The sequence below is a fragment of the Myotis nattereri genome (assembly GCF_964212035.1).
Source record: "Myotis nattereri genome assembly, chromosome: X".
NCBI lineage: Eukaryota > Metazoa > Chordata > Mammalia > Chiroptera > Vespertilionidae > Myotis > Myotis nattereri.
Window position 1 is genome coordinate 119,533,916 of NC_138078.1, and position 9,543 is coordinate 119,543,458.

Below are 9,543 nucleotides of genomic sequence, written 5' to 3' on the forward strand. Positions count from 1 at the left end.
TCAACAGTACAACGATTGAAATTTCTTTTGAGAGCCAAATTTTTAAAACTTAAACTATATAGGTAGGTAAATTGTTATTAACTTAATTAGGGTACTCCTAAGCTGGCCTTTGCTAAAAACGTCCTCTCCCTTTCCCTCTCTCTTGTCCTTAACTGGAATCAAACCTGAGGCCCTTCAATCCGCAGACCAAAGCTCTATCCACTCAGCCAAACCAATCTGTGCTCTTCTCCTCTCTCTCTCTTTTTTTTTTTAGGGGATAAGGCAGAGGGTTTGGAAGCCGTACCAAAAGGAGGGATAAAGAGCTCTACTTGCACACAGAGCAGTCCAAGTAAGACCCCAGAGGCTTGAAATAGTGTACAAGTTGGGGAGTTATGATGTGTTCCAACCATAAAGTGAAAGAAACGATGGAAGGAGATGAGGTTGGAGAAAGGGGTCCCAGGCTGTCCTCACATGGAAGTCATTACAAAGCCTCTCTTTCCCACACTCCCTCTTCACTCTCTTTCTCCCTTTCACCAGGTTCACCTATTTGCTTTAAAATAACCCCTCAATTGAAAACAATTCAGTTCTTACTCAGAATTTTCATCTTTATCCTGAGAACAATAAGAAACCATTTGGCAGACTTAATTAAATGAGTGGTCAGAGCAGGTTTTCTTTTTAAGTTTATTCTCGTTGCTGCATTGAGAATGGTCTGAGAAGGAATGGACAAGAAAACTTTGGGCAGAGCAGTCAGGTGGTGATAGGTAAGAGAGATCATGGGGAACTGAAGTGGAGGTAGCAATAAGATAGAAGGAGTATTGGACAGGCGTGGAAAGTATTTCTAAGGTAGAATTGATAGGTCTTGCTGATGGGTTGAATGATCTTTTACCCTCTCTGCATCCACCCCCTTGGGCATTTAACTTTGAAGTGTCCTCTGCCTCTGTCTCTGGACTTGACCATGTACCTGGCTTTGGGTAATAGAATGAAGCAGAAGTGCAAGTATGGTGCTTCTAAGTCTACAACTCGAGAGGCCTTGCTCTTTCTTGTGTTTCTGTCATCTCCATGAGGACATTCCTGAGGTAGCCTACTGGCATGGAACAGATATGTGGCAAAGACTTGAAGTGCCAGGTCAGCCCAGTTGGGACTCGTCTAGGTGATGCTGATGCTACTGGTTCAGAACCACTTTGAGAACCACTGCTCTACTAAAATGATTCTAAACCTCAGCTGTGTAGTGGAATCACTTGGTAATTCCAAAACTACTGAAATTTGGGCCACACACCAAGAGATTCTCCTTTCATTAGTCTGGGATATGACCTATGCATCTGGGGTTTCAAAAGTTTCTCAAGTAATTCAATATTCAGGCATAGGTGAGAACTACTGTGTCGTAAGTGTTCCCCTCCACGTTCTGCGTGGTTCAGGGTTCGGGTCTGGAAGAGGAGCCGCACAACAAATGAAATAGAAAAGACACGAGAATAATTTGGGAATATTGGGGGACCAGGCGGGCAAGTCCAACTCAAGAGGAAGGACTTCCCTGTGCTCAGGCCTCACCAAGCTTTTTATAGTGAGGGGTAAACAAGGCAGTGGTTACCAAAGTTACACTGTTCTTGTGAATTTCACTTGTTTACACCATGGTTATACTTCCTGCACTTCCTCAGCCCCTTAGCTTCCCAGATAAGATCTAGGGAGTGTTATAAGGTCAAGCCTAATTATGCTAAGAGGACTGTGCTCTCCAAGCTGGGAATTGTTTATGACTTTGCCAGCAGGTCAGTCGGAGGCTTAACCCTATATTAGTTTCCCACATACTGTCCAATGGCAAAAACACAGGTTTTAGAGTCAGGAGACCAGGGGTCTGGCCTGATACTATCTGTGATTTTGCTTGGCCAAATAATTTCACCTCTCTGACTTAGATTTGACCTCCTCATATGTATCATTGGGGCAATAATAGCTACATGACAGGGTTGCAGGGGTGATAAAATGAGTATGATGGATGTGAAAGGGCTTCATAAACTGTAAAACATTACACAGGTATTTTTATTGCATGTCTTCTAGTCTCTTGTTGAAGTATTTATCAGATCAGGTATTCGTATGACATGAGATATTGGTAGAAATACAGAATTTCAGGTCTGACCCAAGACCTACTAAAGCAGAGCTTCATTTAAATAAGATTTCCAGGTGATCTATATGCACATTAAGGTTGTACTTTTCTGTTTCTCACTCTCAGGTGCCTGGTTGTATTAGTTTTCTTTCCGGCTATAACAAATTGCCACAAACTTAGTAGCTTAAACAACACAAATTTAAGTTCTCCAGGTGAGAAGTCCAAAAAAGGGGCTCAACTCAAGGTGTTGGCAGGGCTGCATTCCTTTAAGAGGCTCTAGGGGAGGATAAGTTGCTTGCTTTTTCAGCTTTTAGATGCTGGGTACCTTCCTTGGCTCATGGCACATCACTTTGATTTCTGATCCTTTAGTCACAACTCCTTCTCTGACTCTGATCCTCCGTCCTCCTTCTTTAAGGACCCTTGTGGTTAGATTGAGTCTTCCTGGATAATCCGTTTCTTCCCCATCTCAAGACCCTTAAGTTAAAGTACCTTTTGCCATGTAAAGTAAAATATTTACAGGTTCTGGGTATTAGGACATGCACATCTTTGAGGGGGTGGGCAGGGGAGCATTATTCTGCCTACCATATCACTATTCTCTGCTGCCAGGTCTCTTCTCCCTCCACCCCATAACAGATGCTTTTCTGAGTATGCTATTTCTTTGCCCATACCCTAAACATTTATTTATTTTTCTTTAACCATAAACACTTCCCTGTTTCTGTCTTGTCCTCTCAGTAATCCATAACCTGATTCAAACTAGTATAAGCAGCCTTGTAAAATAGTGAGCTCCCTGTCATTGGGAGTATGCAAGCAGAGGCTGAATGCTCACCTGCCTGGAGGACCTTTGATGGAATTCCTGTAGTGGTGCAAAACATCATTACTCCCATTGATTTGTCTTTCAGTCCCTACATAATCTGTTTTTGATGGGACCCTGGAGTCTTTTCTCTCCCTCAGCTCCCCCTCTTCTCTCTTAGCTACCTCCACTTCTATATCAGCCTTGGTCTTTTATGCTCCTTTTCTGACACTACCACATGGTTTCAACTGTGCATCCTAGGTGTGTGCCCATGCAGTGAGGTCAAGACCACAGAGAATTTGGTTCCTTCTTGGGAGGTTGGTGGCTGGAGCTTACAGTCCTGCTCCACTGGAGTTGGCTTAGGGCTTTCAGAGTCTCTGGAATGGAGTGTCAACAAGGCAAACAAATGGGCGGTTGAGAAAGGGAAGGAAGGAAAGGATGAGAGGGTTTATTCTCTGGTCAAACTATCCCATAATGAATGCATTAAAGGCTAGTCATACTGGATTGTCACCAAACATGCAAAAGGGTGCTTCATCCACCCTGAGGGCATGGGGCTGAGGACTAGAGGTTTTGGCTGGAATGGGAATGGAGGAGACACCTGGCTTCAACACAGCCCGCCTTCAGAGCCAGGCCCCTGGAAAAGGAGCTCTAGGAAGATATCCAAGGCAAGTTGTGCCTGATTTCTCATGGTTCCTAGACCAGCCATTTGCCTGTGATGGTTTAGCTGTATCTTGCCTAAGGACAAAGGCAGAAGTGACATTTAATATTTTTTTCTGAATGAATAGACTCTTACATCCATTACTATGAAATATTACGCAACTGTGTGAAAAATATGGGATAAGGTTTATACATCCTGACACAGAGAGACCTCCAAGCTATATTGTTGATTGATAAATCAAGTCACACATCAATATATAGAGTCTGGGCTCACTTATGAAAATAAAACCCCAAAACCCATCTATATGTGTGTATAAATACATAGAAAGGAGATTGTTAATAGACAGTGAATATTTTTTAGGAGGGAAGTGGGATTGGTGAGGGGGTGAAGACTCACTGTCACAATTTACTTTGAATACTTTCTGACTTGTTATATATTTTCATAGTGAGAATGTAGTCAAGTAATTTCAAAAGAAAAAAAAAAAACCTCAAACTCCCCCTCCCTATTCTAGCTTAGTCATTAATTTGGAAAGGTCTTTTACAGACCACACAAAAATGCAGTGTATATTTATATATGTATTTGTAGATATATTTATATACATGTGTATATATTTATGTGTGCATATATAGTTACCTATATTTATATATTTTTGCTCATATTTTTACCTGTGTGTGTGTACTGAGAGAATGGGTAAGGTAAGATAGGGTGGGAGAATCAGTATTTGAGGCTTTAGTCTCTCCTTGAAGTGGGAGGTACTTTGAGGAAACAGACCTAGCCTTCTGGGGCATCTGAACCTTCTTGTAGCAATGATGATACCAGCTAACATTTGTGGGGCGCTTAAGTGCTGAGTACTGTGCTAAATATACAACATGGATTCTTGTTTCATCCTCACAACATTTCTAATACCTCAATTTTACAGTTGAGGAAAACAAGGCACACAGAGTGGGTAAATTATTTGCCCAAGGTCACACAGCTTGTGAGCCATAGGTATTGGAAATTGGCACACAGGCCATTAGCTTGTGTAGGACAGCCATTAAGAGTTTGTCCTATCTCATATCAACCATAGAGATCACATGTTGTCCTCTTTTCCTGCCAGTTATGTGCTTCTGTGCCTTTGCACATCCTATTACCTGTGACCTTCAACGTGACACTTTTATGCTTTGGGTTTTTTAAAAATACATTTTTATTGATTTCAGAGAGGAAGTGAGAGAGAGAGAGAGAGAGAGATAGAAACATCAATGATGAGTGAGAATCATTGACCCACTGCCTTCTGCATGACCCACACTGGGGATTGAGCCTGAACCTGGGCATGTGCTCTGACCAGGAACTGAACCGTGATCTCCCAGTTCATAGGTCAATGCTCAACCACTGAGCCACACCGGCTGGGCATATGCTTTGGGTTTTGTTTTTTTTTAAGGTACTTGCACTGAGATTAAGTAGAAGCCATTTTTTTTTTTTTTTTTGGTTGTCGCTAAAGCCCAGTGATTGTGGGAAATGAGGATAATGTTTACCCTAAGCTCAAGGAAATATATAAATCTGGATTCATATATACTTCTCCATTTATCTTCCTGCTCCTTCTTTCCATTCTTGCCATTGCCTCTCTTATTTAGTACTTCTTTATCTTCATCTGCACTATGTTTATGATCTCTTAACTGCTCGTTCTGTTTCTCCCCATGCTGACATCCTTCTTCTAGCATGTTTATTGAGTGCTTACTCCATGCCAGTTACTATGCTTGGAAAGAGCTTTTCATACATTCAAGTAACATCTTGGGAGCTCGATGTTATTACCCCCAGTTTACAAATGAAGATGAGGCAAAAGGAACTGCCTGAGATTATGCAATGGGGAAGGAGTGACAGATCTGGGATTGAAATCCAGTTATCCTCACTCCTAGTCTAACGGTCTTTTTGCTACTCGTGTCGCAGAAGCCTGGGTATGGTAGGGTGAAAAATGCCCCCCAAAGATATCCATGTTCTAATCCCTGTAACCTGTGAATATGTTACCTTACGTGGCAAAAGGGCCTTTGCTGTTGTGATTAAGGCTCTTGAGATTGGAGATTATCCTGGATTCTCTGGGTGGGCCCAATGATACAATCATAAGGGTCCATATAAGGGGAAGGTGGGAGATCAGAGTGAGCAGTATTAGGGTTTATGACCACAGAAGCAAGAGTTTGGAGTGATCAAGGAAGGGGCCACAAGCCAAAGATTGCAGGCGGCCTCTAGAAGCTGGAAAAGCCAAGAAGCAGATTCTCCCCTAGAGTCTCCAGAAGGAACCAGGCCTGCTGACACTTTGATGTTAGCCAAGTGAAACTGAGTTCAGATTATTGATTTTGAGAACTGTAGCTAATCAATTAGTGTTGTTCTAAGTGCTAAGTTTGTGGTAATTTGTTACAGCAATAACAGGAAACGAATAAACTGAGCTATAGGGTTAATATGAGGAGACAGTTAAAAAAAACTGTGTCCTGGTCATATTGCTGCTTGGCAGTGCCTACTGACTAAGAGACACTTGGTTGCAATACTACAAAGGTTCCTACTTAGCCAGGAAAGAGAAGCTTGAAGGCCAAAATGCCAATGACCAGGAAGCCCAGCAGAGGGCAGGCACTCTATAGGGAGAAAGCAATCCTTGGCGAGGCTTTGCTCCCATGTAGCTATATAAACAGGTAGGTCTCTAAAAGGAAAGATCCTTCCAGGCACTTCTGGATTGCTGTGGTTGTGTTGCATCTAGGCCAAGCCTTCATGCAGGCCAGAGGAGCATGGTGAATATGAAAACCTTTTCATTTGCCACTCAGAGTCAGACCTTTTTTGCTCCTTTTATTTATTTACTAGAGGCCCAATGCATGAAGTTCGTGCATGGGTAGGGTCCCTAGGCCTGGCTGGCAATCAGAGCTTTTCAATGGGGCCACCGGCAGGATGATGGGGGGCGGGGGGTGCTGGCACTCACCTTGTACAGCCTGGCGCCACCTGCTCATGAGCCCCATCCCCCTGCCGCTGCCACCCGTCACCTCCTTCTGTGGGGCGACTGGCAGGGCAATCAGCCCCCCCCACCCCCGCTGGCATCCACCTTGGCTAGCTTGGGCCTGCAGGTTGAACGTCTGCCCCCTGGTAGCCAGTGTGCATCATAGCCACTGGTTGTTCCACCAGTCATTCTGCTGTTCGGGAAATTTGCATAGTAGGCTTTTATTATATAGGATATTGTTGGGCTAGTACTTTGAAATCCTTTCCTCTCCTGCAGAGTAGGAGTTGGGTAATGAGGCATACACATTTTTGGTTCATTCCCATGGCTTATGGAATGGAGTGAGGCGAGAGTTGAAAATATATATTCAGTTAATACTTCTTGCATTTTTCATTGAAAGTAGTTTTTGAAGGCTATTCTTCAAAAAAGACTGCACTGAAGGGGTCATGCTAGCCTGAATTGTATATTGCAACCCTCCATCTCTCAGGCAGCCATTCCAACTTTTCCCTGAAGAAGAGCTAGTGGTAAAATTTGGGGATTGAAAAAATTTGGGGGTTATAACAATGGCTGGGGGTATTTGGAACATGAGAAGCTTATTATTAATATTAGTAATACCGAAAGAAGAAGAAAACAAAAAAATAAACAAAAAATAAACAAAATATTAGTAATACCTACCTAGGATCAGACAAACTTTACATGCATGATATCATTTAATTCTCATAACAACCCTGTGAAGTGATATTTTCACCAATGCACAAAGAAATTATTGCAGCCAACTAAATCAACAACCGTTTTACAGCTAGCAAATGGTGGAAGTGGGATTTGAACTCAAGTCTGTCAAGCCTCAGAGTCTACATTCTTCTAACTTGTTACCTGTTCTCTCCAGAAGGTAAGTTGCTGAACAGAGATAGAATAAAAATGTGTGGCATCATCCTATAGCTTTGAAAACTGTGTTCAGCCTCTCGAGGGATGCCAAACCCCAGCACCCATAAGAACAATGCTGCCAGCCAACATGCAATGTCATTGTGGCATGAGCTAAGACAAGCCTGCTCTGTGCTTCATCTCTGAGGGCTTTGCTTGCCCCTCAGCCTGTCTCTCTGACCATCCATTTGCTCTTCACAGTAATATGTCTCAGTGATCTGGCTTCTCTGCCTCATGGCCCACTCACTCCTTTCCCTAATTTGCACTATCTCCTATTCCCTGGATCAGTGTTTTACCTGGCACTCCTGGTAACTGACTTCTTTACCTTGGTCTCAATATGGCATCCTATGATCTGTCTCAGCAATAGAACACCCCAGGAAAAGTCTGACTTAGGATAGTGAAAATGACTGAGAGGGTAAAAGCTGACTATATAAGGAATCTTTTAGAGCAGTGGTTCTCAACCTTCCTAATGCCGCGACCCTTTAATACAGTTCCTCCCTCATGTTGTGGTGACCCCCAACCATAAAATTATTTTCGTTGCTACTTCATAACTGTAATTTTGCTACTGTTATGAATCGTCATGTAAATATCTGATATGCAGGATATATTTTCATTGTTACAAATTGAACATAATTAAAGCATAGTGATTAATCACAAAAACAATATGTAATTATATATGTGTTTTCTGATGGTCTTAGGCCACCCCTGTGAAAGGATCGTTCAACCCCCAAAGGGGTCGCGACCCACAGGTTGGGAACCACTGTTTTAGAGAATAGGAGGTGGGGTACTAGACTTTGGCCTATCGAGTGCCTAATCTGTATTTATCTGCTTAGATGCAATTGTGATTACCATTTTGGAACTTCTGCTCTAGGCAGGCTCCTGTCATCCCTTGAATATTCTTTTCCATTCAGCTCCATTTAGATCAGCCTAGCTCTACTCCTCATCACACCTGCTCTGTTTGTTCTACTCAGTTCAGTTTAGCATGCATGCTCCATAGACCTGCATGCCAATGGGGACTTCACATTATGAATTTAGAGTAAATGTGATTTGTGATGACAGGTAGATTCCACTTGGACTAGAGCCATACACTCCTCAGCAACTTCTCTATTCTGTCCGTTTCTTCCTTGGAACTAGATTATGCCTTTTAAGTCAGTTTATCAAAAACTTTGGCAGCTTCTGAAATGTGTGATGCTTGAGGTATGGCAAACTGCTGTTTTGGCCTAGACAGTGGAGGAAGGGTGAAAAATGATAGCCAGGTGGTATGAGAACATTTGTTGTGTGTTTTCTAGAAGGCATACTTCCCCCTGGCCTCCTCCTCCTCAAGAGCTTGGGATACTCTATCCAGCTCCTCAAGTTGCTACCTAAATGTCAGATTGCTGGCAGCAAGCAGCTGTGCCCGGCCTAGAGGGGAATCCATGGGGGTGCTGTTGTGCTTCCAGTTCATGCACGTTTTCCTGCAACAGCTTCCTGCTAAGCTTTGCAAACTGCTCCAAATTATCTGTGGATGACAGTATTCACAGATAATCCTTAGATGCTCTAAAACAGTGGTCCTTGGCTGTTGTTTATGAACCATGGAACCTTTTTATTTTATTTTTTAATATTTTTTATTGATTTCAGAGAGGAAGGGAGAGGGAGTGAAAGATAGAAACACCAATGATCAGAAACTTTGATTGGGTGCCTCTTGCACGCCGTCTACTGGGGATCAAGCCCACAAGCCAGGCAAGTGTCCTCACCAGGGATTGAATGGTGATCTCCTGGTTCAAAGGTTGATGCTCAACCAGTGAGCCATGGTGGCTGGGCACATAGAACCTTTTTAGAATCGGATGTAAGCCATGGACCTTCTAAAAAATGCACATGTTCATTACATACACATCATGACTTTAGGTTTATATACCTGGAAGAGATCCTCTGTTGTTAACACAATACATAATTTCGTACTCCCTTTATTTCCCCAGTAACCTATAATTAAGGAACAGATCTTTAAATAAAATATTTAATTAGGCCGAAACTGATTTGGCTCAGTGGATAGAGCGTCGGCCTGCGGACTGAAGGGTCCCAGGTTCGATTCCGGTCAAGGGCATGTACCTGGGTTGCGGGCACATCCCCAGTAGGAGATGTGCAGGAGGCAGCTGATCGGTGTTTCTCTCTCATCG